Source organism: Macaca mulatta, chromosome 6 (genome assembly GCF_049350105.2).
Source record: "Macaca mulatta isolate MMU2019108-1 chromosome 6, T2T-MMU8v2.0, whole genome shotgun sequence".
NCBI lineage: Eukaryota > Metazoa > Chordata > Mammalia > Primates > Cercopithecidae > Macaca > Macaca mulatta.
In genome coordinates, this window is record NC_133411.1 from 103,993,421 (window position 1) to 104,019,614 (window position 26,194).

General features: G+C 49.6%; 1 protein-coding gene across 1 annotated transcript in view; it reads right to left on the reverse strand.

The window, feature by feature from the left end:
- Window positions 1–25,490, reverse strand: part of LOC144341471 (ATP-dependent 6-phosphofructokinase-like) — an 82,675-nt gene extending 57,185 nt beyond the window's left edge. The window contains exon 1 of the transcript XR_013418443.1: window positions 25,316–25,490. The gene's annotated coding sequence lies outside the window, so the exon portion shown is untranslated. The remainder of the gene's footprint in view (window positions 1–25,315) is intronic.
- Window positions 25,491–26,194: the final 704 nt, after the last annotated feature.

Consider the following 26,194-nt stretch of genomic DNA (forward strand, 5'->3'; position numbering starts at 1 on the left):
ATAGGGAGAAGCCCCAGCCTGGCTCCTCCCCCTACAGCTCCTTTTCCCTCTGCCTCCCGGCCCTCCCCACCCCCTCCTAGCTTCAGAGGCTCCTTCCTCAAATTCTTTCCCCTTGATGAAGTCATTCATCCCCAAAACACAAAGCAAAGGCATGGGGGCTTAAGAGAAAATCCACACCGTGGCTCCTGTTTTAGATTCTCATAAGTTTGAGAATAGCCAAGCAAGAATCTTTGGCATATGAATGTGGTCTGAAGGCATCTGAGCACAATGCCTGGCACTGGCCCGGAGTGGATCATGGGTGTCTTGGACATCTGCATAACTCTACACCAATTATTTTGAAACATCACTAGCAGAATAGAACCATGTGAAGAGCTACTTCTCTGTTAAAAGTAGGAAAAGACTCCAAGCTGCCCTCAAGGAACATCCTTCCCACCAGGAGTTTCTGCATCCAGCCTTTCAGGCACAGGCGCAGCCCCCGGGCCCGACTCCCTCATTCCTGCGTCATAAAGCAGCAAAGACCGTGGGGAATAAAGCAAGTGAAGGAGTCAGTCCCGCACAAAATGGGCTCCAGAAGCCACAGCCCCTCTCCCAGTGTGGGAGCCAAGTCCAGAGACCTGGAAACCCCAGCGTTCCCAGGGAGGAGGGCAGAACAATGCCATTTCCCCCTAGTTTACGGAGACAGCACCCCACGTCCTCTGGCCTTAATGGAAGAGATACTTCGCGTAAAAGATTTGAATGAATCTACCACACACAGAAAATGGGCTAAGGGCTAAGATACCCATTTAAATGCCTGCAAAAACACATTAAAGGAACACACAGATAAGCGAGGTTCTTCTCTTATCCAAGAAATATTCAGAAACAAATCCAGCAAGTAATCTCTTTGCAATCAAAAGACCAATTCAGAGGTGCAGATTAAAAATCAAGACACAACTGAACCCTTAATACACCAAGAACCAAGTTCCACGGAAGTGTAATCACGTCACCACCTCCCAACTGAAGGAGGCAGCACTGGCCACTGACCAGCTGTTCAGTCATAGGTCAGTGAACGAAAGGCAACGCTGCCCAGGACAACGACAAGATGTTAACCTGAAAAGGGCAAAATCGCAGAGGCTGGAGGGACCTTCCAGGTAACCCGGCCGCCTCAGTGGACAGAGGACCCCCGTGGGGCCACAGAGCCCAGAGCTCCAGTGTGTTCGGGGCAAGCACTCAACTGCAACCCTGATGATGTCCGAACGCCTCCTGCCCTTCTGCGTCTCTGCCCCATTAACTGGGAATCCGTGAATGCTAAGGAAATGTAATGCATTTCACAATACATTTAGATTTCTAGCAAATTAAAGATAAACAGTGAGAAACTTTGAGAATTAACCAAAATACAGTTCACTGAATGCCCAAACTCAAAGCTAGTCTCCAAGAGGTGATAAGCTGTGTGTGGTGATTAATGCCTGTAAATCCCAGCAGTTGGAGAGGCTGAGGCAGGAGAATCACTTGAGCCTGGAAGATTGGGGTTGCAGTGAGCTGTCATTGCACTGCTGCACCCAGCCTGGGAAACACAGTGAGACTGTCAAAAAAAAAAAAAAAAAAAAAAAAAAAAAAAATTAAAGAAGTTCAAATGAATTTGCCCATACCCTTTAAATTTTCATTTGGGTGCATGAGGTGATCTAGTTCCTTTTCCCTTGCAATACATGAATAATCTAACAAATAATTAAATATAATCTAACAATTACACGGGAAAATTTAATTATTTTCCCATTTCATTATTCCATATTTCAGAGAAAAAGTTAAAATTATTCCCTCTTTCAGGGAAAAAGCTAAAAATCATTTTAAACCTTTCTTCCACAAAACAATGCTCAGTCATCTCTATCTGCTTTATAATGTGGAATTCAACTTCACATGTCTACAATACAGTTTTTGTTAAACAGCATTTATGTAGACAGGCAAGAGAAACACTTGGTCTATGTAGAAGCAGCAGAAGACACGTTTTAACAGAAAAGGGAGAAGATACCACCGTGTGGATCATCTGGAAATTCTGTCTTCATCTTGCCCACACAACACACAGAAAACAGCCAAGCACGTGCCTAGTGTCCAACAGGAGCACAGAAAGGACAGAGATCCCTCCAGTTGTTTAGTGACCAGCCCCACTTGTCACCGCCACATAACAAAATCCGCACGGCAACTTCAGCACGTTTCATTCACGATTCCATGGAAATCAGGCTGAAGAACTGGGAGATGTTTTGCCCACCTTTAAAATCCAAGTGTGGGACTAATAAACATATTATGGGTTCACTTAACTTTTCCATATTTTTACTTGGAGAAACCTATAAAGTTCTTGTCAGTTACGTGCTTAAGTTTTTCAATAATATTTAAATGCAAAGGTCAGGCAAGACTTGAAAGGAGGTACACACATACGGGCTGGCGTGGTAGCTCACACCTGTAATCCCAGCACTTTGGGAGGCCGAGGCGGGCGGATCACGAGGTCAGGAGATTGAGACCATCCTAGCTAACACGGTGAAACCCTATCTTTACTAAAAATATAAAAAATTAGCCAGGTGTGGTGGCGGGCGCCTGTAGTCCCAGCTACTCGGGAGGCTGGGGCAGGAGAATGGTGTGAACCCGGGAGGCGGAGCTTGCAGTAAGCTGAGATCACACCACCGCACTCCAGCCTGGGGGACAGAGGGAGACCGTCTCAAAAAAAAAAAAAAAAAAAAAAAAAAGAGGTACACACATACATACCACGTTCTTCCCTCAAAGAAAAGGGCCCTTTTTTAGGATTCCAGATGGAAATGTGGTTGTCTCCCTGCTTTTGAGAGGATGGGCTGTTTGAAGCATGAACAGACTTTTCCTCCATGCACCCAGGATGCACCATGGGGGACAGTGCTGCCGCCGCCTCCCCAGTCTCTGCTCAGTGTGGGGCAAGGGGAGCTCATCTGTCTCCCGTGTACACTGTCAACAGGCCAGGCGCTCAGGAGGGGGCTTCCAGGACTCGCTGAAGGCATTAGTTAGCAGGGCAGGCAGTGCCTCGTGCTGGTGGGCATCCAGCAGTGAGGGGGTCTTGCACTTTACTCCCCGGGCCCAGCCCCAGAGGGGAAAGAGGCACCTGTATCATAACTAATGTGTATTTATAGACACACAGAGACTCTGCAGTGCAAGGCGCAGAACTAGAAAGAATCATGGAAATAAGAGGGAAGACATTTCGTTACGACTGGCACAGCCACCTCAAGCCTCAGCACTTCCTGCCGGAGCCCTCACTGACCAGACTCCTCCGGGGTCACTGCCACTGCCTTGCCCAGCTCACGACAGGGCAGATGGTGACAGAGCCTCAGAACAACCTCCCACTCCCCTTCCTCACCAGCCCAGGGGATGAGCTGCTCATGAGTGTCCCAAAGCCTGAATGCGGGAATACAGAGGTGACTGAGCAGAAAGGGGGACAGCCACAATGGCCACGGTTGTGCGGATATTGCTGGGCACCCCAGCAGCGCTTTCCACCTTAAAGAGGACTGCCACGGGTGTGCGGATGCTCCCGCGTGACCCAGCAGTCCTTTCCACCTTAAAGGGGAATGGCCACGGGTGTGCGGATATTCCTGGGTGCCCCAGAGCCCTTTTCACCTTAAGGAGATTTTCACAGTCTCATTTCAGTCTCCCAACTATTCAGTGAGGTTGGAGGAGTACCACTGTGGACCAACACTGATTGGCACCAAGTAAGGGCAATTTTATAACCAAGTCTCGATTGTAAGAGAATCAGGTCTTTGGCCATCTGGTCAAAGCTCTTTCTGTAACAAAGTTGGATAATTAAGTTGCACTTTGGTTTTCCAAATCTTGCTACAGAAACCACATCTTCCTAGGTGTGGCTCCGTGGTGTCACGTGCACACATCAGTAGCCAGGCTTGCCAAGACTCACGGCATGTTACACGTTCACCTGAGAAGGCTGCTCAATCGTTGAGGGCTCTGGCATGCTCTGAAATGAATTTGCCACTTCAGCCTACACTCTACTTCCTTGTTTGGTTAAAGAAAACCAAAAGGCAAAATTTGTTTTGGCCAATCGCCTGCTGCACCTAACTGCAGAGGTTTTAATTATAGTACTTTCATTGCATCCTAGAAAGCAAAGTCATATAGATCAACTCTTTATTACCACTCCAAAGGTTTAGTAAATCTCCAGATAATCAGGCCAACATTTTAACAAGCTACATTAAGGTTTATAATACTCAAAATTTAAAACTACATCCATGCTTCAAAAACCACCATTCCCATTTTAGATGGACAAATGCATATGAGAAAGAAAGAAACGTGCTGAGTGCATTTTTTTTGCTAATCTTATGGAGAAACTGCCACTTTAAAAATGGCTCTAGTTCCTGGCTCCAGATGGGTGTGGTGGGTTGCCTCACTCATTTTCAATTCCACCTGAAGCTGGGAAACTAGAAATTCATTCCCAGACTCCAGGGCACAAGAATTCCCACTTCTGGAAACAGCCTGGAATGCAAACTTGTAGCAGAGAGTTCTTTCCTGCCCACCCTAACCGTCCTCTGTGGAAGGCAACAAAGACAAGTCCACCTACCGTGGTGCAACTGCACCACGAAGAACCATTTCAAGGTGGGAGGTGCCCACTGCTCCAACGGCAGGCCTGCCGGCATCTCAGAGCAGGCAGAACTGCTCCCTCCTTCACAGGGAAGGGGAAACAAGGCCAGGAGGAACGGCTGGGGAAGCAATCGATGGGGTGGCTATATGTACCGGTGCCTGTAGTTCACAGCTGAGCCTGGTGTCATGAGCACGAGCGTGCTGACATGCACACCGGGCCCAAGTTTAAGATCAAATATAAGGAGCTTTCCAACTATAGTATTTAACTAGATCTTTCTACAAAAATAGCCTCTTGATTACAGTTTTTATCCAAAAAGTTTTGTGTAATTAAAGAAATTAATTTTCCCCTAAAAGACATTTCTCTATCTCTTGCCCCATATAAATGAAACGGGTATATTAAAGAAAAAAGACAAATGTTTGACTTAGGGGGTTTGCCTATGACTTGGATAAGCATGATATTCTTCTGACCAACCAGGGAGCAGCTGGACCAGACTGGAGGGAAGGAAAAACAAATTTCCCCTCTGACCTCAGTTGGGCACCAGAGTCTTCCCTGTCAGAATGTGGGTGTGGTGCTTCCCACACACCAGCCTCTGACGAAACTCAGCCCAAGGGTGTGGGAAAAGGCCATCTACTTCTGAAAAATCTATAAAGTGCAGACACATCAAAAGCTTCAGAAGACTGTAAAGCGCCAAGGAGACCACTGCACCCTTGGAGTTTACAGAAAATGGTCAGCATCACACGTGCCTGAGGTCCTGGGTCAGCTCCCAGCTGCCGCGATGCCGTGAGCGCAGCCCTGGCTTCCCCTCTGATGCAGAGGGCTGGTCACACCGCTGGCAGCACTCAGAGATCAGAACATTCTAGATGAAATCAACGTGTTCCTTTTAAAATGGGGAACTGGGCAGCACAACTGAAGCTCTACGACTATCTCAACTACTGGGCTTCGGGGTAGCATTAGGAAATCATGAGAATCCAAATCTCAATTTCATGCAGATTCCAGATTCACTGTAGGTTCCAGAATTTCCTGAAACATTCTTCAGATTTACTCAAGATTTCCTTGCCAAAGCTAATAAAGTTTACATTCCTTATGGAAAAGCCACCATAAGCACCACCACAAATAAGATCAACTGGGGCCCGCCCTTCGCACCAAACATATAAACTGTTACTCACACAAGACTGTGCTGGAGGCAGCTCTCAGCTGAAGCCGAATCCGTGAGACTTCATTATCCCCATTTTGGATCGAGTGTGAAGACTGTCACAGCAAACCAGGGCCCCAGTGTGAAGCAGAGAACAGACCCTCTGACACCTGTCTGAACATTTCATTCCCACCTCTGTCTTGGATATTGAACACCCTCAGAGCTACTGAGTCACCCACATTTGCAGGTCATTTATCCTGCCACCAGGATAACACAATTATGCGATAAAAATGCCTTCTCAGGGCTTTGTCATACTCAACAAGGAAGCTCAGAAGGCTAGGTAAGCCCAAGAAAGGGGGAAGCAGCCTCCAGACAGACAAAAACCAAGGAAAACCGTGCAGAGACTTTCTCAAGAGAGCAGAAACAGAGCCCGCTGTAGCCTTTCAGGCCCTGCTGGCCGCAGTCCTACATTAGGTGGCAGCATTTCCACAGATGCATCCTGCTGGACCCATTTGAAAGGTCCCACTTGTGAGACACTCCCACTTCCAGCTCCTGCAAGACCCGCTGCAGCCGCATCCACCCCGGGCCGACTGTGCATGTCTTCCTGGCGAGACCCCTCAGAGCCTGCGCACTGTCTGACTGGGGAGCACCAAGGATCTAGAAACGCACAAACCTGTTTTCGTGCTGCTTCCTGGGTTCCAAGTTGTCTTCAGAACGAGTCCTGCCTAAACCCCAGGCTGGGGAGCCAGCCACGGCCCAGCAGCACACAGCTCATGCGCTCCACCCACCCCACAGTGGACCACCGAGGCCCCAGCACGCTCTGTCCGCGGGGCAAGACTCCAGCCATAGCCACAGTTCAGGATTGGCCACCCGCCCCGCTGCCTTAATTACCTGCTGTGATCTGATTGGTTGGGAAGGTGATCTCACAGCCCCGCTGCCATAATTACCTGCTGTGATCTGAATTCTCATTGGTTGGGAAGGGGATCTCACTGCTCAAGTACTCCCTGCTGCCTCCTTGCAAACAAAAAAATATCCAAAACCCCTCTTAAAGAACGTTTACTATAACCTCGAAACAAGACCCATCCCGAGACCAGGGAAGATACATAGGCATATCTGACATCTGGTGGGCGTCAGTGACCGACACCAAGGCTTCTGTGTGGCGTGTGAAGCCGGAGGCCTGTCACGGTGACTCAGGATGGGGTCTGAATAGGGGTCTTCCAAGCAACTAGGCAACCAGGAAGCACACCCCAAAACCCACCTCCCCGCACTCATGTACCTGCCAGAAATGCTGCGTGGCCATCCACACCAGTTGTGAACCAAGACCGATCTGTGTCCTGTGGCCCTCACAACGTCCGTACATGCCTGGGTCCAGCACAGGCCTGCACGGCACCCTGCTCACCTCCAGTGGGGCTCTCTCCTGCCAAGGGGGATGGCCCTGAAGTCCGTTGAGATTTCCAAAGCTCTACAAAGTCGTCCTTCCTCCTGCTTGTTCAGAAGGCCTAAAGCCCTGAAACACCAGTGAGAAATGACCTAGCCTCTTAAGGCAGCTCAAACACCTAAACACAGCAACGCTGGACCGCTCTGCCCTCGAGAGCAGCTGATAACCCACTGGGCTGAGCAGAAGGCACAGACGTCACATCCAGAAGCCAGTGGCGCTCACGTTTGCATTCCAGGAGCCGCCATGTGAGCCCCTCTAAGGCTTCCAAGTCCCACTTGATTGTTTTCATCGTATCTCTGTAACGTCAGACTTTATACCTAATGGTATCTATAAGATTGTCTCTACTTTTATGAGCACATATGCTCCCTGACTTACCATGGGATGAAACTGTTCCAATAAACCCAGCGTAGCTGAAAATATCCTAAATAGAAAGTGCATTTGATATAATAGTTTCAACTTACAAGGAGTTCATCCAGAGGCAGCCCATCTCAGGCCAAACAATGCACTGAGTGTGCCTAGTTCGCACCATCACGAGGTTGAAAAAAAACACAAATGTAACCATTGGGAGCCAGGGACCTTCTGTATTGTGCCTCCTGTCTTCAAAGACAACAGAAACCTCTTCTTAGACAAGAATCAATTTATAATCCTCAGAATGTTAAACTAAAATTAGTTTAACAGTCTACAGGTTCAAACAAAGCCAAAGTAGGCCCACAAGGCCGTTTGTGCCATTCGCTAAGACACACGACTCTGTAATAACCCTCACCACAGCCCCTCAGGGTGGATCCCAGAAGTGGCTGAGGCTTGTGGCTACGGACACTAACGACAACAAAATCAGAGTACGCAGGTGCAGTCAAGTCATATGACTTCTCCACTAGAATGTGCACAAATGTTCATCAGCAAATCTGATCTTTGCTTTACCTCCCTCCCATGACCTAAAAAGGAGTCCACCACACACTCCGCACTTCAAAAACATAACTTGTACTTGCATTCAATTCCGGGCATTTGGAATAGACCTAATGGGGAATTAAACCTCTCCTCCAACCCATTACTTAGTCTTCTTGGAGGATGAAGGATTTTGCATAACACAAGGCAGCATATAAAATATCTTGTATAGAAACATACTTTCAAGTGGTCCTCATTATAGTAATTCAACTAATATACAAAGGACCCAACACACAACACAATGTCTATTAGAAGAATGATTAATTTGTTCCCCTAAAAATCCTAATATCTACACAAAGAAAATACCCTATACACATTTTATCATTCTTTACCACTATAGTCATACAAACAAAGGAGTATCACAAAAGCAAAAGAACACATTTGGTTTGACTCGCAGTTCTAAATTTAATATAAAATGGCTAAAACCACCAAGACAAACATGACTATGTAATATTTAACGATCTTTACCTAAATTCAAGTCACCATTCAACCACCAATACCTCTGGCTCTCCTTACAGGAACTTTCCAAAAGTAAATTCTGGAATTAACAGGACAAATTTTTCTGGTGATAGAAATTAGGAATAAATTGGTTGAAGGCTGTTTCCTTGGCTGTCAAACTTTTTCTCAATAATATTTTGTAAAATAAAAGCATCAAACAGATCTTTACATTAACTTACAATCTATCAAACAATACTGGAGCAAGCTTTAAATATTAGCTACATTCTGTCAGGGTTGACTAACATTAAATCAGCATCAGTCTCATGTCTTGCAGCATCTGCAGCTCGTCTTCTCAAAACCACTCAAGATTTCATAATTAACTCAATTAAACAATGGAAGTCATCCCCTTGATCTTTGACATGAAGGGACAATTTCCCCCCAAAATAGTACCTCTTTCCTTGACATGATTTAATCTGTGGTTAGAGTATTTAACAGGATTTCTTTCCTTCCTAGAAAATAAAATATACACCTTTCTAATAGGAAAAACACTAACTGATAATGCTATAGCTTAATCAGGTCCAAAGCTTTTTTTTTCTAAAGTTAAAAAAAGAACCTAACTGCATCTTTGGACCTTATGTGAGGTAGTGTCCAGGGTCACTGGGAACCCTGCTTGGTCAGTGCAGCCGGGTACCAATTAAAGACAGAAACCCAAGGGTTCAAAGCCCCTTCCCAATGGTTCCTCCTAGTGGAAGCCATGGGCACAAGGGAATGCGGCATTCTACAGAAGGCTTTGGGGATAGGTTGCTTGAGAACATCAAAGTGGCTCATGTCCCCTGAATATGAGGCCAGTGACAGCTCCCAGCTTCAATGCAGCACCATCCACAGCAGCCAAGGTCCGGAATCACCTGAGTGCCCGTCAACAGGGGATGAAGGGAACGTGGCCCGAACATACACAGGAGCAATACTCCACCACACAGCGGAGAGCCCTGTCATCCGCAACAGCATGGATGGAGCTGGAGGACCTTACATTAAGCAAACGAGCCAAGCAAAGAAACGGTGCATGTTCTTCCTCATAAGCAGGAGCTGAGAGATCTCATGGAGGCTTAGAGTAGGTGGTCAACAGGGCCCAGCAGAGCCCACTCATAAGCAGAGGCTGCTAATGGGCACAAACACACAGCCTAATGGGAGCACAAGACCTACTATTGGTAAATCAGCAAGGGGATGGCAGTGGGTTATCTACTGTGTATTATCAAAACAGCTAGGAGAAAATAACTTGAACATTACCAGCACAAGGAAAAGAAAATATTTCAAGTGAAAGATATCCCAAGTACCCAGATTGATTAATATAGGGATGAATCAAGATATCACATGCACTCAGAAAATATGTACATATATTATGTATCAACAAAAACAAAAACCAATGACAGAACCATTTGGGAAGCACGTGCAAGAGAAGAATGGGAAGCCTGACGTGGTGTGGCTGTGTGTCCCCACCCAAATCTCATGCTGAACTCTAACCCTGTGTTGGAGGTGGGCCCTGGTGGGAGGTGATTGACTCATGGGGGTGGTTTCTAATGGTTTAGCACAATTCCCCAAGTGTTGTCCTCATGATAGTTCTCCTGAGATCTGGTTGTTTGGAGGTACACGGCACCTTCCCCTTCACTCTCTCTCCTCTTCCAGCCATGTGAAGACATGCCTGCCTCCCCTTCACCTTCCACCATGATTGTAAGTTTCCCCAGATGTAGAAGCCTGTACAGCCCACAGAACTGTATGCCGATTAAGCCTTTTTTCCTTTATTACCCAGCCTCAGGTAGTTCTTTATAGCAGTGGAAGAACAATACAGTCCTCAGGACCAGCAATGTTTTCCTTCTACCCAGCGGCCAACAAGGGTCCCACACCCTAGCTGGTTTTCTGAAGCCTTTCAAAGAATGCTGAGGCTGTTTTGGGGATACTAACTTTCCCCATCTCTGGCAAACCAGATAGGGCATCCTATTTGCCTCTTACCTTTCTCAGAGAAACCCAACCTCTGAAACAGCCTCCGCCAGGGGCCTCCTTCAGCAGCAGCAAAGCTGAGTGTTCCCTGCACTTCCTTTCTTCTGAACAAGTAAACATCTTAAGCTTGTTTTTCCATCTTCCCAGCTCATTGAAAAAAAATATTCTTGTGTTTTCTATTTTCCTCACACACACACACATAGAAGAGAAGTGCCGTGAGGTCAGGGGCTCTTGTTTTCCCGGATCTGAGCCTGGCCCTCAAACACTAGCCGAATTCATACTAACACGATATCCAGAGGCAGAAATGCAAATATCCCCACCACTTCAAATACCCTAAGAATCTAACAGACCGAGTGGCCCATGTAACTATGGTTTGTGCTGGGCCATTCAACTGGTGTCCAAATCCCTTTCCAAGTGAGCTCTTTAATTTTGGGACTTTTCAGACAGCTTTTTGTTGCTGTTGTTGTTCTCTTTTTATTAAAGGGATCTATTACAGTTACAATCAAGAATATCTCAGGCTGAGTGTGGTGGCTCATGCCTGTAATCCCAGCACATTGGGAGGTCAAGGTGAGCAAATCACCTGAGGTGAGGAGTTCAAGACCAGCCTGGCCAACATGTTGAAACCCTGTCTCTACTAATACAAAAATGAACAAGCCATGGTGGCAGACACTTATAATCCCAGCTACTCAGGAGGCTGAGGCAGGAGAATGGCGTGAACCAGGAGGTGAGGCTGCACTGAGCCAAGATCGTGCCACTACATTCCAGCCTGGGCTACAGAGCGAGACTCCGTCTCAAAAAAATAAATAAACTAAAATAAAAGTAAAGCAACACGCCCACTTAGTTCTTCACCAATGTCAGATACATACGTTAAAAGAAAAACAATATGAAAGCATGTTTTTAAATTTCAGTGTTCAATTTAACTATATCTTTTAAGAAGATAAGAAGATAGAAGTTCCCCAAGGATCGGGGGAGAAAAAAGCAGTTAAGAAAATTTTAAAACCTCAGGAGAAAAACAAGTAAGGCATAAGACCTCAAGGCAAAACTTTTTCTTTGCACTTTGATTTCAAAAGAACAGAGAAGCCTAAAATATGAACTCTCCCATCTGCATTTTATATTCCTCTATGTCCTTTGAAAGGCTGGAGATGGGATCCCAGGTTCCAAAGTGCCTGGCCACAGCTCACATCAGGCCGCATCTTTCACAGCCTTTTACTCCCCTGACTGTGCCTAGAGAGCTCTGTGGCCTAATTTACACATGTTCATCACTTTGAACAAAGTCTCAAGAAATGAGACAAATATTGACACTCCACAGAAGCAAGTATTCTCTTCTGAAAAGTCAAGTGTCAGGTTCCCGTGAGCCAGGCAGTTCAGTTACAGAAAGTACTGGCTGATTTGCTGGTTTAGTGTTAAATGCATTTAAAATGTTAAGTGATCCGGCCCCCCTCCCAGTGGGTGGGCGCGTTGAGCTGGCTGCAGTAGTGATGCACACTGACCACATTCTTTCCTTTGGTTTTGCTTCAAGCAGTGCACCCCACACCCAGGAAGAGACCATAGGATGGCATCGAGGTCTAGGACAGTTCTAAGGAGAGCTGCAGGCCAACTGCCTTGTCCACAAATAGTCTCTCATTTCAGAGGAAATCACGGAACAGTGTTCATAACACATGAATTTTAAAAATTCATATTTCTAATTTCATCCCATTAGAACTTTTGAAGAACAGATGTGCACCTGCTCCAAGTCAATGAGAGGACACTCGGACAGTCCCTCACAGGTCCTTGGCCTCTGCCTCCCACCTAGAGAACGTCAGCTCAAGCCGATCACAGCACAGTGCGATTTTCTGTAAATAATGTGCACGCCTACATCTGAGCTGAGATGTGAATGTCTGGAATGTGTCTGCTAGGCCCAGGAGGAACTGCAGCAGCTCTGGGGACACAAGCCACTAAGGAATCTGATTTGGAGGGAACTCAAGGTAACTAAAACTAGTTCCACTGGTTTTTCTTGGCAAAGATTGATCAGGGAAACTGTTGTCACTGTTGCTAATTCATGGTAATTGGGATGGGGACTTAACAGAAAGTAATTAGAGCAATTACAGAATTTGCTACTCAATTACAATGGCACAGATTCCTGAGAATGGAAGAACTGTTGCCCAGGAATAGAGCTCAACAGGTCCTCCCCATGCCCCGGGAAACATGGCATTTCCACCCACCCCCGCTTTGGTCCCCTGGCCACCACCCTCCTGATCTTGGCCATCTGATGGCATCACTCCCCACAGCTGGAAACACCTGACTTCTTGTCACCCTCCCATCTGCCCTGCCTTCCTCCAGCCCAGCACACTCAGGGATGCCCACATACAGGACCAGGAAACCAGGGTTACCCTAAACCAGTGCCTGCATTCAAAGTCCTCCACAGCAGGACAATCAGCAACGGCCAATACTCCCAGAACCTTCCACCTCAAAACGGGAGCACATTTGGATTCAAGTTGACAACACTGCATTCTCTTCGCCATGTACACATGGAGGCATGTCGGGTTCCACCTAAAGCTATCATCAGGTTCCACGCTGGCCAGGAGCCCAAGCCTAGTCACTCTGCATGATCTCAATTCACCACCCACAGAGAAGCCTGCAGTTTTCTTCTGGTGCACGGTGTGGATGGTGGATGCATTTCCCCTGAAGACTTGGAGACGGGAGCCTGACCAAGGAGGCCAGTCAGCAAGGCACAGACATGCCCCTCTGCTGTCTACACACAGTACCCAAGTCTAGCAGTGCTCACTCTGTGGTGGGATCCATCTGGCCCTGCACAGGACGCGGGGCACAGGAACCGTGCAGCCTGGCTGCAGCCAGAGGCCTATGGCATCGCCACGAGGCTCTCCAGCCAAGGTGTCCTCACCACAGACAGAACCATGCAAGAGAACTGCCTGCTGAACCGGAAACGTCCCAATCTGCTCAGCCAACACAGAAAGACAACAGCCACCTACAGCTGCTGAGCCCCAAAATGTGGCCACTGGGCCTGAAGGGCTGAATCTGGAATTTAATCTGTGAAGTTCTTTTCAAATGTGTTTAGCTATGTAATCAAACATTTATTCTAATTAAATTTAAAGGAGCCTCTGGCTATGGGCTCCCTTGTCGGGCATCACAGCTCTAGGGAGTAAGAATGGGAAGGAGAGGCCCAGAGCCTCTCTGCATTCTCCACGCTAATTCAACACGTCATCATAAGGAAAGGCACTCCAGCAGGAGAGGTGTACACGGGAAGAACTGGGTTGGCCCCGACACAAGTATGACCCCCATGGCATCACAGCTGCCTCAGCCAACAGGCAAAAGACAATGATGTCCACCTGGACAGGCCACAGGATGTGATGATGCACCCCAAGCCCTAGTCCCACAGCAGCCAGAGACCACCCGCTGCTCATCCCAGGTAAAACAGGCAGAGCTGCGTGAGCCCTCAAAAAGTGGAAGAATTAAGGCAATTCTCATGATTCCCATAACACACATGACACTCCTCACAGACACAGGTTTTGCTGTGAAAATGCAGAGGACGGTGCAGTCCCTAGGTGGGCTGCTTCTTCCAATGATCGGGGAAGAAACCAGATCCGTTTCCTTGTAGGAGAATCATTTGTACCATGATTAGACAGAAGACAGAAGGTGGCTGATGTTATCAAATCACCAAGCACCGCATGGCTGCTTCTCCAAGGAGGACCTGGCAACTTGCAGCCACCCGTGTAGAAGCCACAGTGTTTACAATGGAGATACGTGTGACTGAGGTCTGGCTTCCTCAGGGAAGCTAAATTTGAACTTTCACCACTGAGGAATTGGTCATTTACAGTCAGTCACCCTCAATGTCGAAGAGGGCTCCAGACACTGCAGCAGACTCAACACTCAGGGTTAGGGTCAGGGTCAAATTCACAAGTTTTACAAAATGTATTTACTTGGGATGCCAGAAGAGATGTAGTTTCACAACCCCGCCCCCCGCGAAGGGTTTGCTTAGCCCCTTCACCAGTGGATCTCACCAATGGATGACACATCCACACCTCATCCATGGCAGCACAGAAAACCACTTGGAAGACAGCCACTCCCACCAAGCTTCCTGGCTTTGGTGTTTTAAATCTACATCTCATACGTGAGATTACACTCCTCCAAACAACAGACATTGCAACTGTCATTTCACCCAAAAGGGCTTTAGGAGATGACACGTGGCCCAGGCACCAGAGGATGCCGGCTGCCTTAATCTAGCCTAATTTCTTTGTGCCTGTATGGAGGCTTCAGATACAGCCTGGTCACATTAATGATTGTATGAGAAGCTCAGGGCATAGACAAACTAAGTACTGAATTGTTCCACGTTTATCGCTCTTTTGTTTTATCCAGAAGACAGCTGAGAAAAGCTGGGGCAGATCATCTCCTCGAGTGTAATGACTCCAGCCACTTCTCTTCACCCCAGGTCACCCGTCACACGCTTTTGAGAAACCAAAGCAATTCTGTTCTCTTCACTCTGGGTTCCAAGTACCAAATTCCTCCATTTTATCAATTAGATTATCAAGCAGCTGTTTGTAATCTGGAATGCAATCTGATACAAAATTTAAAGTTAATTTAGGTTGCCGTAACAGCTATTTACGTTATAGACAAGGCATGAATAAAAACTAATCTATTAGTTCATAGGACCGGTTTTATAAACAAACCAATTACTCAAGCAATGATTATCTTCAGTCAGATGCAAATTTGCTCATAAAAGATTTTCCAGTAGGATTTTTGAGATCCATGGTCTGTATTTCCTGAGCCTGTTTCTGCACCCCCCCGAGTGCACAGCAGGACTTCCCAGGGCATCCCATCAGCAGCCCCCAGCCCAGTAATCAAGTCCAAGCCCCAGCAGCCCCTCATCCAGGTGGGGCTTCCTCACCAGCACAGCACCCAGAGGTATTCCAGGTTTAATGCCACGTGTGTGTGGAAAGTAGAGTGCTGGAAGGAACACAGTAGACATTCCACAAATGCAAATTCCCTCCTGGAACAGCCCAGCAACCCTCTGTACCTTCCTCAAAGTACCCATGCCAGGCAGGCATAGAGAGTCTAATGGGGTGCCTAGGAATCAGCATTTAACATGATTCTGATGAATAAAAGTTTGAGGCCGGCCAGCGAGAGGCTGCCGTGGCCCCCACTCATTTGCAGGCTCTGAAGAGACACATATTCAGGTAACAGGCCAGACAGGACAAGGATGGGGAGGTGGAGGGCAAATTCCGTGGACCACCACCCACCCCACCACCCACACTGAGACTGATTTAAGGAGAGGCAAAGCCAGGGAGAAAAGATGCCCGCACCACGCAAGGGACTGAGATTTCATCTAAAGCGGACATGTGGCTGAGGGCCAAGGTTGGGCAAGCCGGGAGCACAGAATGGGGTTCACAGGCCCAGAGGTGCCCCCTATACCCAGACCCTGCGCAGATCTCCCAAGCACTGCCTGTGTCTCCTGCCTGGTTTATTTCCTGCCCCCCTTCTACTGTGTTGGTTTCTCAGCAGCCCCCTGAAACGCACGACCTCTGCCCCCCACCACCACACCCGCCTCTCTACAAGCTTGGTGGACTGAAAACAGCAGGGCGGGTAAGAGCTGGGCTCTGGGGCCAACGTCCTGCCTGAGACATTACTTCCACCCCACCCAGCTGCGATGTCAGCCCCTGAGATTTCTCAAATGTGAGATGGGAAGGTAACTGAACCCACTTCCCAGAGTGGCTGTGGAGACTGAGATCACATATGGCCACACCTCGGCGTCCAGCGCACATGGGACCCCAGCCGTGTTGCCCCTGATGGGAATCCCTCTATGCCCCCTCTGCTACCAGAGCCAACTCCCAGCAGTAGCTGTGGAGGGTACGTCCACTATTCCCACTCCACTCACCTCCCATCGCTCCACGCAGTGACCTGCCACGCAGCGGCCACCAGCAAACCCGGCCCCACTGGAAATCCGACCCCCAACACCCCCCACTTTGGGGCGTCTTCCACTTGCGGTTGCAAAGGGGGCCGAGAAACCGCCCTCAAGGGCGCTCACCTGTTCCTTATTGCACGTAATGACCTGCCACCCAGGGCCACCAGCAAACCTGGCTCCACCATCTAGGGGGTAACTTCCCCCCTACCCCGCTTCTTCCTGGGGTCTCTGGGAGGCTCAGAAACTGCCCTCCAAGGGCACTCATCTGTTCCTTATTGCACTAATACCTCGTTTACAGAAATCCACTTTGACTTCCAGCACTGCAGGTGTGACAATTTAGGAATCCTGCTTGCTTGCAAGCTCCAAGAGCTTGTGGTCACATACACCCCACCAGCATCCCAGAGACCCAGCACTGTCCCACTCTGTGTTTAAAATTCCAAAATACTCTTTCAAAATGCTATTGGCATTTGGTTTGCACATAAAATGCTAAAAACCTTCAAGTGAAACAAGTATCTTCAACAGTTTGATTCAATCCTAACATGTGAGTTACACATCTGCCAAGTTGTAAAGCCTTATGCATTTATAACATTTTATGTAGGGTCAAATGGTTCATTAATATAAATTATGAGAATCTCTAAGAAACAGGGTTTTTTTCTGGCATTAGATGACCAAAGGAAAACTGGGTTCTGGCTGGCTTGCGGGCCTGTAGAGGCAGACATATCTGCTGACACAACCAAGTTCCTTCCCATTGACGTGGCCTCATCCCAGGCCCCTCACCCACATCCTCACAGCCCCCCTGGAGGAGCAAGCTGACCTGCCCACATTTCTCAAATGCACAGCTCTTGCTCACGCTGCAGATGGAGCTCAAGGCACGAGCAGGCCACCACGCTAGAAATACCACGCAGCGTCCACGCCAGGTGACGGTGATTTTTCACTCCATCCCAAAGCCCCCATGTATGAGGTTACAGTCATGACTACTAAATGGATTTTTAGACGCTCAAGACATACTTTGTTTGCTTTTATGCAACAAAGTTAAGACTATCACTCAGATATAGGCTCTGAAACTGTGGAATAATTATTTGGGAACAGAGCCTCTGCAACATCAGGATAAGTACTGGGGACAACACCCCGTGACCTCGGTCCCCACAAACCCATCCAGACCAGAGGCTTCCCGCACTGCTCTGGAATTTCTGGAATTTCTGTAAAGGAAGTATTAGTGCAGAAAGGAACAGATGGGTGCCCTTGGAGGGCAGTTTCCGAGCCTCCCAGCCACACGGCCACGTTCAGGCTGAAGCCGCCCCACCTCCAGAAACACCGTCCCTGGCCGAGGTGTGCTTCTCCCTTTTTCCAGAACTCAACAAAATCTGAAAGGACAGGTCTGTGCAGAAAAACACAAACTACTTGCGATTCCTCTTCCCAGTTCAGGCTGCAGGAAGCTCATTTCAGTCCTCACTTTGTTCTGACTGTGGCTTGGTTCCCATAATAAAGTCAAAATTCTAGTCCCCGTGTCCTGGGCAGTGTGGCAGGCATACGTACCTTCAGTCACATGAGGAAAGGGGTGGTGAGCCCCCTTCCTTCAGTAAAACTGCAGTTCCCAGAACCCTGATGCCATCCCCGTCACGCCACTGTGAACACCTGGACAGAGCACATTTCAATGCGTGCACCTTCCTGGGCTAGTTTTCTATTTCTCCACTAAATCACCCCAAATTTAGCGCCCTAAACACTGACTTATTTTCTCACATTTCTGGAAGCTGGAGTCCAAAAACAGGTCCCACCAGCTAACGTCGAGCTGCCGGCAGAGCTGGCTCTGGGGACGCGACCCTCTCCTTGCCTCCCGCAGCCTCTAGAGGCTTCCGCCTCCCCTGGTCCATAGGGCACCCACTGTCTTCAGGACCCACAGGGGCCCTGGCAGCCCCTCAACAGGAAGACGCAGAAATGTCAGGAGCCCGGGCTTCAGTGCTAGGGCCAAGCCTCCCCACCCTCCCAGCTCCTCACCTACTCCCGTGCGAGCTAATATAGATTTCACTTTAACTAGTGTCACCTGTGTAAGTCCCCAGCTGTGAACTGGTTAACCTTGTCCACACAGACCCCGGGAATAAACTCACAGGCCATGGACCACCCATAAGCAATGAGTGACCACCTGCTCGGGGACCTCCATGGCCCAGCAGAGCCCTCCGGTGCCTCCCCGTGGGCTCAGGGACCGGCGGCTGGGGTCTGCAGTGCTAGAGGGCCCTGGATAAGAAAGACAGCTCCCATGTCGGGAGGCACCCCCCCACAGTTGGATTCCCGGTACTTTAAGTAGCCCAGGTGGACAAGCCGCGTCGCGTGCAACTCCATCACCAGAATAACGACTGCACGTGGCGAGTGCACGAGTGGCCACCCCTCAGCCCAGCTGGCCGCGCTAAGCTCATCACCACCGCGATGCCCAACCAGACTCTGCTGCTGGCAAAGTCCAGGCATCGGCCCCCCAAGAACATTCTGGATCACAATTCACAGTAGTGATTGAGATCAGGGCCATACGTGGCTGAGTGTATTTACAGGAGGACGCCACAGCCGATCTGGCTGGACTGAGAGCATTTCCCACTGTATATTCTTACAACACCATTTTATTTGTACTTTATTAAATTTTTATGGCTTTTTTCTGCCTATCTACTTTATGGGAGTGTTTCTTGTTCTTATGACTGCAGTGATACTTCAAGCTACAACTATCAGTGTGTAAAATTAGTTTGGAAGGCACCTTATTGTTAAACATTTCACAAGCAAGCAGTCAGGGGCACCTAACCCAGAGGTCTGTTTTCTTCTCTGAGCCAAACCTACAATGGACTCAAAGAAGGAGGGGCTGGATCTCCAGTGTCCATTCCTAGGGGGCCTCCTGGGGAGCAGATATGGAGGGAGAAGCCCTGGGCAACAACACCGTCGTACTAAAGAAAAGTGCATTTGGGTAAACGTAAGCACCAGACTTAAGAGATTAAGCAAACCATGAAAAGAAACCACTAACCACAGCTTCTCCAAAACAGAACTAAAATTCCTTTAGTTTCAATTGGAAAAGCAGAAGTGATGATCAGGATACAAAAAAAATGACAAAGTATGTGAACACAGGAGAGTGAACAAGGGCCACTGTCTCTTCCTGTGTCAGTGGGAGCCTCACATCTAAGCTGGATTTAGAAGGTTGCTACTTTGGACTGAAAGTTATCTCCAACCCTAGTTAGTAAGCAAGTGGAGCAGAATGCTTCAATTATTTCAAGGTTTAGTGGTAAAGCTCTGCAACCCTCAAAACCATTTTAATCGGCGTGAATTTTAAAGTGACTCAATCTGCTGGCTGGAGTATCTAACGGCTTAACCACGAGGTCATGTTGGAAAATTATTCCAATTGCTTTTGCTTTTCCTACTGAAGATGGATTTGAACGTTCTCGTAGTTTGCAGTTGGCTCGTTCTGGGTGTTTGGTCCTGAGGAGGCCCAAGTACCTGGAGAGGAAGAATCTGAAACCTCAAGACACTCGAGTGCTGTCTGGGGAGATGGAGACCCCAACCTGAGGGCCACTGATGGACTCAGCATGGGCGCAGGGCCTCCCGACGCAAGGGCCACGTATTTGCCACTTACAAAACAACATAAGCACATACCCTCAGGTGTGCACACACGCTCTGTACACGCTCACGTCTGTCCGTGCCAATACCAACACACAACCCCGAGGTGTACACACACGCTCTGTACACATCTGTCCCAGCCAGCACCAGCACACACCCCCAGGGGTACACATACGCTCTGTACACACTCATGTCTGTCCATGCCAACAACAGCACACACCCCCGAGGTGTGCACACATGCTCTGTACACATCCGTCCCTGCCAATGCCAGCACACATTCTGTGCACACTCACATCTGTCCCTGCCAATGCCAGCACACATCCCCAAGGTGTGCACACACATTCTGTACGTGCTCACATCTGTCCCTGCCAATGCCAGCATACACCCCCAAGGTGTGCACACACGCTCTGTACACGCTCACATCCCTCCCTGCCAATATGAGCACACACCCCCAGGGGAGCACACACGCTCTGCACATACTCATGTCTGTCGCTGCAGTCTGAGTCAAACAGTCACAGAGGCAGAGGAGGAGGAGGAAGGACGCGATGGGCACTGAGGTCCTGGGCCGGTTCCCCTCCCTATCTCAGGAAAGACCCCTCATGTGCTCCTGCCGTCACTCACCCTTCCGCCTCCATCCTCCATCCTCCCACATGGATCAGGAGGACGCCCACTGCACAGAGCTGTGATGAGCATGAACAGAAGATGGCAGGAGCTCATGCCAAGGTGCTGAGCACGGGGCCTACGGAGTGCTTCTTTCTGCTGTGGCTGACATCATCAAACAAGAGGCTGACATGGCTTCCAGAGAGAAAGTCACTCGCTGAGACACTGAAACGTGTGACCTAGTAGCCTGTGAAGGTCTAAGAACAAACCAACAAACCAAACGGTTTTGTTTGTTTTTCAAACACCACAGCCTGTTTTTTTCTTTTTTTTCTTTTTTTCTTTTTTTTTTAGACGGAGTCTCACTCTGTCGCCTGGGCTGGAGTGCAGTGGTCGGATCTCAGCTCACTGCAAGCTCCACCTCCCGGGTTTACGCCATTCTCCTGCCTCAGCCTCCCGAGTAGCTGGGACTACAGGCGCCCGCCACCTTGTCCGGCTAATTTTTTTTTGTATTTTTTAGTAGAGACGGGGTTTCACCGTGTTAGCCAGGATGATCTCAATCTCCTGACCTCGTGATCTGCCTGTCTCAGCCTCCCAAAGTGCTGGGATTACAGGATTGAGCTACCGCGCCCGGCCCTTTTTTCTTTTTTTTAATGCTCTATCTTGGGTATCGTTTAGTTTAATTTCAAAGTAAGTCCAATAAATACACAAAATCACAGGACTGAGCATGGAGCATTGTTTCACTTCATGTCCTCCAGCCTTTAGAACACATTAAGGAAAGACAAGATTCCAGGATTCCCATTAGAAAGGCTGCCCTGAGGCACCTGCTGGGGCAGCCAAATTGCAGCTGTTGATGCTGCCCCCAAGCTGCTTGGATGAAGCAGAAGATTCCGGAGGTCCCTTCTCTTCTGCCCCTCGCCCAGGAGAGAAGGTGGGGGGAGAAAGGTGAGAGAAGACAGGAAGAAGGAGGGGGAGAGGGAGAGAGGAGGGGGGAGAGAGGAGTGGGGAGAGAGGAGGGGGAGGGAGGGGGGAGGGAGGGAGAGAGGAGGGGGGAGGGAGGGAGGAGGGGCATGTTCCATCCACCAAGGCAGCTGCACTGCAGAGAGAATGGAGGGTGTGTTGCCTCTCAGGACAGCAAGTTCGTGCTGTTTATATTTGTTAGCATAAACAGTGACCAGCTGAGGACAGGGCTGTAATTGGAGTTGACAACGTTTTATTTTCATAGTTGATATTGGGGACCTGGACCTAAAGCACTGTACCTTGCCCTTTCACCAGTTGGGCCAATGCCTCTCTATACTTGTGTCTATTTGACTAACTACCCAATATTGACTAGGAATTATGGCGTGTAGGATACCCCTTACCACAGTAAGGTCAAACTCACGTTCTAAATGCAATTTGCTCAGGGACTGGCTTCTGACTCTGGGTGGGAATGTTAAGCTCAGTCCAGTTCAATTCAATGAGCATTAACCAAGAAAATCCTAGACCAAGAGCTGTGTTAGACACTGGGTATGGGGTGATGGGGATACGAAGATGTGGAATTAGAACTCGAGAAGCTCAAATGCTCTCATTTAATTCCCTAATGCAATTACCTAGCTTCAACTTGATGGCTGTAATGTCTAAATTCACTTTTTCTTTATTCCAGCTCTACATAACAAAGCATAAATAATCACAGAGGAATGATTCTGTGTTGGACTATTCAGTGGACAGGACAGAGAACAGCATTCTGACCAGTGTGAGACACAGTCTCCGTTCCCAGGAAGCCCGTGAGGTGGCTGCACGGAGCACACGCGTGAAGATTCAGGAGCACGAGCGTCAGGTGACAGGAGGGGCACGGAGGCAGCACCAGACAGATGACTGCCGAGGGGCCGCTGCAGCCGGGCTGGCCGGGAAGGTCACGGGAGCGGGCGCAGGTGTCTCCCTCCAACTGCACTTGGTTTTCATGAGGACGCGTGCAGGGAAGGGGATGACACTGAAATGCTGTGGCGCTGAGGGGAGGAGGGGAGGGACGCAGGGCTGAGGGCTGGCCACCACCCCTTGCATCCATGTCCCTATGAACGCTGCGAAAATCAGCCCCAATGGGAAGAAGTGAGGTGGGTGAAAGAGGTGGACAGACTTGGCTTCCATGGAATTCACAGATTCCAGTCATTAAAAATCCCTTCTGAGTTTTCATCTGGAAAACTTTGCAAATGTATTTAGGGACAAGAGGCAGAAAATGAAGCCAACACAGTTGGGCTCAAACCGCCGCCCTTCTCCTCTCTGCATCCAGGACCCGCCCTGAGCCCCTGAGTGCAAGGACCCCGAGCTGCCCAGCTCAAGAGCGTGGCCCCTGACCAGAGGAGGGAGCTGCACAGAGGGGCCCCCAGCACGTGGATGGCAGGATCTGTGCTATCTCAGTCCCAGGGCCCCAAGCAGAGAAGGCCTGGGGTTCCCAGCTGAAGTTTTGCTGTCTCCTCTGTCACCAAAGTCGAGAAGGACTGAGTGGGACCAACACCGGACCTGCAGTCTCCTCGCTCCTCGGTGGCTGCCGATGTGGCCCTCAGGCTGCGGGTGAGACCGTCTAGGGAAGCTCAGACAGCGGCGGGAATCACAGCCACGAGTGCTCCAGGGGCCCCAAAACACAAGCACAGCCTGAGGAAGGCAGCGCCCGCTCAGATCCACGTCCAGGCTTGTGTGCCACACTCGAGAGGCACACGGTACCAGAACATGGTGCTTTAAATGGCTTTGTGGGGTGTAGGAACAGAAAGTGGGGCCTCGAGTGGTTCAGAAGTCACTCCCACCAGCCCGCGGGGACCCAGGCAGCCCCTCTGGACGTGACTGGAGTCTCTCCAGGGTGGGCTCCAAAGTCCCACAGAGGTGAGCCTTGGTCTTGCTCTGACCTGAGGAAGGCCCCTGACAAGCATCCTGAACGTGCAGCCACACAGCTGGCTGACTCATGTGAAGGGACCTGCTGAACCACGAGCCAGGGATGGCTGGAGAGAACTCGACTAACACACGATCCCTGCCCAGGCGCCCACCTGGGGCGTCCACGAGAAAACTACGGAAGCTGTGAAGACGGAGGTGTGCACGGGGCTGGGAGAACACAGGGAGGAGCCGCACTGGGGACCGGGAGGGACAGAGGGCTGGGCCCCACAAGCAAACGAGGGAGTCGCTCAGTGCCATGAAGATCCCAGTGCACCCACAGATGCAGGCCTGGCTGGCAGCACGACCTTGGCTGCAGGGGCCCAGGACCACGTGTGTTTGGCAGGAGCTGCCCTCCTGGAGCTGCACTATGGGTACTGTCATTTTAGAGGCAGGTACCTGATATCAACGATGACAATCAACTATGCCACCCTGAATTACAGCCGTGTCCTCAGCGGGTCACTGTTTACGCTGACAATTACAAAGAGCTTGAACTCGCTGTCCCAAGAGGAAACAAGCCCTTCATTATCACCGCCGCAAGCCTCTGTGCGGCCCTCCTCCCCCGCGGCTTCCCGTCGGGGCAATGTGAAGTCCCATGACAGTGACTCAAGAGCCAGTCCAGTAGCTTCAGTGCAGGAAAAATCACAAAAACTCAAACACATCCTAAACGTGGGCAGTTGGTAGGAGCCGATTCCTAAATTAAACCTGTTGAGAGGCTTTCTGGGCTAGCACAGCTCTGATCACAGGCTTGTGCTTTCTGCTCCCCACGAAGGGCGGCGAGGAGGCTGGGCTCTGCCATTCTGCAGGCTCCGCTATGTGGAGTCCGCCCTGTGGCCTCGGTGGCCCCTGCCAGACAGTGTGACCGTCGCCCGCAGTGAACACTCAGCACAGCAGAGCAGGCTTGGGGAAGAACAGAAAGAGACCTCTAAGCCTGCAGAAGTCGCTAAGCCAGGCACGGCCTCACGTGCACTGCGTGTCAATCACGGCCTAAGCAAGAATCAGCTCTTAATAGTTCCAGTAAATGCAAAGACCGCCCTGGAAAACTGCCTGAACCTTTCTGACTACTCACAGGTGAGGAGCCACTGCCTGACACACAAAGGTAAAGAATTAACCTGAAACTGCATATTATAAAACTTATTTTCAAATGACGGCACTTAATTTAAAAGACTCCCAAAGAATACTGCATTAGAAAGTGACAGAGTGAAACTGTGAGGTTGACCACAGGAGTCCCTGGAAATTTCACCAAATGTTGTGTCAAAACTGGGAAACAGAAGAACCACACCTGATGAAACATTCGATTAATCACTCAAGTCCTCCCCACATAGCAAGTTATGTTAAAAAGTGTTCCCAGAAGGTAAAGTGAGCAGGAGGGCTGTGAACACACAAAGAAAGAGCCACTTCATCCACGACCACGACAAAAGAAACGCTAACGAGTGCCAATGACACACTGCAGTCCAGGACTCTGGGCGCAGCTGTGATGGGGACACTCAGGATCCCACTGTCCAGATGGGAAACCACGGTGGAAACACCAGGGAGCCTGTCCCAGGGTGTGGAGCCAGTGAACGGTGGTTCATACTGGGCCAATCCCTGCTGCCAGTCTCTGGGACTCCTGGGGACAGAATCCTGTTGACTTCACTCTGGGGTGCCAGAGGTGGCAGCATCCCCCAAAGGCACCTGGAGAACTGGTGTTACCCTCCATCCCCTGTCCCCGGCGTTACCCTCCATCCCCTGTCCCCAGTGTTGCTCACCATCCTCCTCACCTCCAGGCCCCTCTCCGTCTCCTCCCTCATTTTCCTGTTCACCCAGAGCATGTCACATGACTCTTACCTTTTCAAGAGGCTCAGCTGCACCCAGAGGCATTCCAGCCTATTCGGGACGGGACACACACCCTGAGGAAATGCCAGCACAGGGCCGGAAGGGCCTGAGACCCTCTCACTGTCACCCAGGAAGGATGGAACAGCCTACAGTCACGCTGCTTGTCAAGCAGGATGAAAACATCTGTGTCCAAAATATTCTTTTCACTACAACTGTTCAGACCATTCGTGAATGAATCAGTTAAATACCAACAAGGGCCATTCCCACTTATTCTCTGGCTACAGTTTTTCACCCATCAGCAACCACACTCCTAGGACCTATCCCTAACGAAGTATCAGTGCCTTGTGCCTTTTAGGAAAACCTCTTTCTCTCCAGCTTTGTCCTCCTTCCACAAAAGGTGCCTCTGACTGCCTCACTCGCCGTACCAGGATTTCACTTGGCTACAGACGAAAATCTGCATGGGGCTCAGAGGTGGGTGGTCCCCGCATGGGCAGCAGCTCTGTGACATCATCCAAGGAGCCTGGCCCAGGCCTGCCCCACATGCTAGGACTCTGTCTTCTGACACTTGGGCCCCTGAAGCTGCTTTCCCTCCAGGCATCATGCCCCGGGCAAGAAGGCCGGACAAGGGCTCAGGGCTGCTGTGGGTCGGGAAAGCCTCCCGACACCTCCCTCTCCAGGACCCCCCATCAGCAGCCCAGCATCTGGACCTGTGTCACCAGCCACTCCGCCGTGCAAGAGAATTAGTTTTTTAGCTGGATGCGCTGCTTCCCTAAACAAAGTAGGGTGTTGTTACTGAGGAAAAAGCTGGCATCTTCTTGGCAACCCCGCGACATCCAGCCACCGGTTTTCACCACCCCAGAGATGTCCACCCAGGGCAGATAGTGTCTTCAA